This window comes from Galeopterus variegatus, unplaced genomic scaffold, assembly GCF_000696425.1.
Source record: "Galeopterus variegatus unplaced genomic scaffold, G_variegatus-3.0.2 Scaffold2125, whole genome shotgun sequence".
Lineage (NCBI taxonomy): Eukaryota > Metazoa > Chordata > Mammalia > Dermoptera > Cynocephalidae > Galeopterus > Galeopterus variegatus.
The window spans coordinates 275,073-278,271 of NW_007728236.1; the positions used below are offsets into that span (position 1 = coordinate 275,073).

Below are 3,199 nucleotides of genomic sequence, written 5' to 3' on the forward strand. Positions count from 1 at the left end.
AAAACATTTTTCAACAATACTTTCTTCCCTAACAATGAAGATGGGTAAGATCTGGCTAAGCGGTAGGAAAGGAAATCTCTTTGATTCTTTGCGTGGTTGCTATTACTGCATTTTCACAAAAAACTTGTAGACTTTCTCCCCCAAGGAATGTTGAAGTTCATTTCTACTATGCTTCCTGTAGAGAAATAAGTAAACAGAACTGTATATGTATGAGCAAGTGGATCACAATCAGGACCAGATGGCTCGAGAACACTTTGCCACTACCCCTCCAGCCTCTAGACAGGAGTCGCCACAGACTCTGCCTTCCCCACCAAATCACCTCTTCCTTGGGGCCTATTCAAGACAGGTGAGGAACACAAGCTTCTCTGCTGGAAGATTCACCCATGTTAATTTGGAAGAGAACAAAACTGACCTAGAATAATAAACAGGGATAATGACGATCTTCTGACAGCACAGCAGGGTTGAAGATGATCTTCTGAGAGCACAGCAGGGTTGAAGAGAAAAAGAGCACATGCCACGTAACTAAGGCTACCAACACACGACAACTGAAATTTTCATGTCCCTGCTTTGCAGCAATAAAACATAATTTATGGATGCTTTGGGAGTTCAATGTTCATTCCTCCTGACCACAAGGGTCTGTGTGGCAAGAGGAAAATGCTCCAGCATCAGAAAATACACATCCACCCAAAGGACATAGGGCACAAGAGCATCACTAAATCGGTTCTCTTCCTCCCAGAATAAATCACTTTTACAAACAGCCACCTGTCTGGCAAGTCTTAATTTATGATCTTCTACCAGTAAACAGCATATTTACTGCAGGTAAGGTGTGCCACCTGAGTACAAGCTGAAGCCTTGTTTCAGCAAAGGTTGAAATATCCAGTCACCTCTCTCTAGAAAGAGTGCTCATGCCTCTGTCAATTAGTCCTTCCTAAAACATATTCCTCCTGGTGAGGTTCTTCCTCCTTGCTTCAGAATTCTATAGGTGCACAGATACCTGTTCTCTCATGAGGGATGGACAAGAGCCGAGGGACAGACCAGGAAAAAGTAGCTGCACAGTGATGATTAATCCACATAGATTAAGGCTCCAATAACCAACCCAGGGTCTTTTTGGTAATTGGCATAACACAACTCTTACCTTTACCTGGATCAAAAACACATTCTGTGGCACAATGATTAGCACACAGGTCAGATGGTCATTTTCACATATAAAACCTGTTACTCCAATCTGACTAAGGAATTTTCTCCTTCATAAGTGTTTTATAACACCCTCAGAAAAGGGCAGCTCAACTCCCTGAAGCAAAAACTCCACTGAGGCAGCTTAAGGTTTCACCCTGCCTTCTACATTCCACCAGCCACAGGTCACCAACTGTCTGTCACCTGCAGGATTCTAGAGCTGTTTGTTCTCTCATATCAAACAGAGCTAAATGGGGCAGTCGAGAACCAAACATGCAAGAAAGGTTTCACAGCTGTTCTTAACCCTGGCTGCACCTTAAAATCTCCCAGGGCGCTGTAGGAATCCCCCAGAGGTGCTGATTTAATTGGAGTGGGGTAGGGTCTGCACATTAGTAAGTTTTAGAATCCAGGTAATTCTGGTGTCCTAAAATGACCCTTCTGAAGACTTAGTATTTTCTCTCCCTCCTTCCCTACCTGAAAGAATACTTAAATGGGGCAGGATAAGTGGTTCAGTAGAGCAGAACTCTGCTGACCACCTGTGACCCTGCTATTCAGTGGTAATCAAACAACTCTCACTTCAGTCCGTAGATTTGGATAATTGGTTTCTGTTTGTCAAATGCTTTTGAGACCAAAAAGCTCTATCTAGAAAACTATTATGCAAAGAACAGTTGCTCCACAAATGAGTGGTTCTCAATGTTTTTGTATGAGCAGCACACTTTCGAATACTAAACCTTTCGAGCACACCTAAAAGGATTAAAACACTCAAAACTACACTAAACAAATCATAAAAACTCCAAACAATCATGACTACAGTGTCGGATGACTGCAATGACCACACTTTCACTACTGTGTCAAGGTCTCACCTGGGCCCAGCTCCTGACATGTGTTCAATATACTCTGAGAAAGATCCAGTCTTCATGCAAGCTGCACCTCTCTCCACCCACCCACCCTCCACACCATCACTCAGCTCAGGCCACTAGCAGGTCTCACCACAGCACAAACACTCCATTTCAGCAAAAACACCTTTCACATGTTGATCCACAGATAGCAGCAAACTACAGAAGGCACTGCCCTAAACAGCACATGGGGAAGTAACCAATAAGTATCTGAATTTGCTTAATATTCACAATTTAATTGCTTAAATAGACATGTTTTGAAGTATGATATACCAGAAAAATCGTAAGTGTACATACAGTTCCATGGATTTTTATAAACTGAACCCAAACTTGGAACCACCATCCAGATCCAGAAACTGAACATCACTGGCACTCAGAAGGCCCCTTGGTTTCCCCTCTCAGTCATTAGCCCCAAATATAACCACTGTTCTGACTTCTATCACCCTAAATTAGTTCATTTGCTTTTGAACTTTATATAAATGAGATAAAAAATACGTGTTCTTTTGTGCCTGGTTTCTTTCCCTCAACATCATGCTTGAGGGACTCGATTGATGCATGTAGCAGTCACTTGCTCTTTTTGTCTTTCTTTCTTCTTTCTTTCTTTTTCTTTCTTTCTTCATTTCTCTTCGTAGTATTCCATTGTATGATATGCTATTTTATAAGATGAGCATTTGGGTTATTATTTCCAATTTGGGGCTGTTACAGTTAATGCTGCTGTAAACATTCTTGTACATGTCTTTCAATACATGTATTTAATAATTTCTTTTGGGTTTATACGTAGTAAGAAGACAGTGTGACATGAACACAAGGACTGGCGAACAGACTAATGTTATCAAGATGAATTCCAGAAACAGACCCACACATATGTGGTCACTTGATTTACAGCAAAAGGCCAATGCAGTGCAGTGAGGAAAAGATATTTTCAAATAAAAGGTACTGAATTAATTAATTGGATATTTATATGGAAACAAAATCTTGACTCCTATTTCATTCCATACACAAAAATAAAATCCAGATAGACTGTAGATCTAAATATGAAAAATAAAACAATAAAAATTCCAGAAATAAATGGATATCTTCATGGTCTTAAGCAGAGTAAAGACTTCTGAAACAAGACACAAAAACATAAT

General features: G+C 40.5%; 1 protein-coding gene across 2 annotated transcripts in view; it reads right to left on the reverse strand.

The window, feature by feature from the left end:
* The window catches only part of PLCL2 (phospholipase C-like 2), a 201,636-nt gene that overhangs the window by 187,195 nt on the left and 11,242 nt on the right, over window positions 1-3,199 (reverse strand). The window lies entirely within an intron of this gene.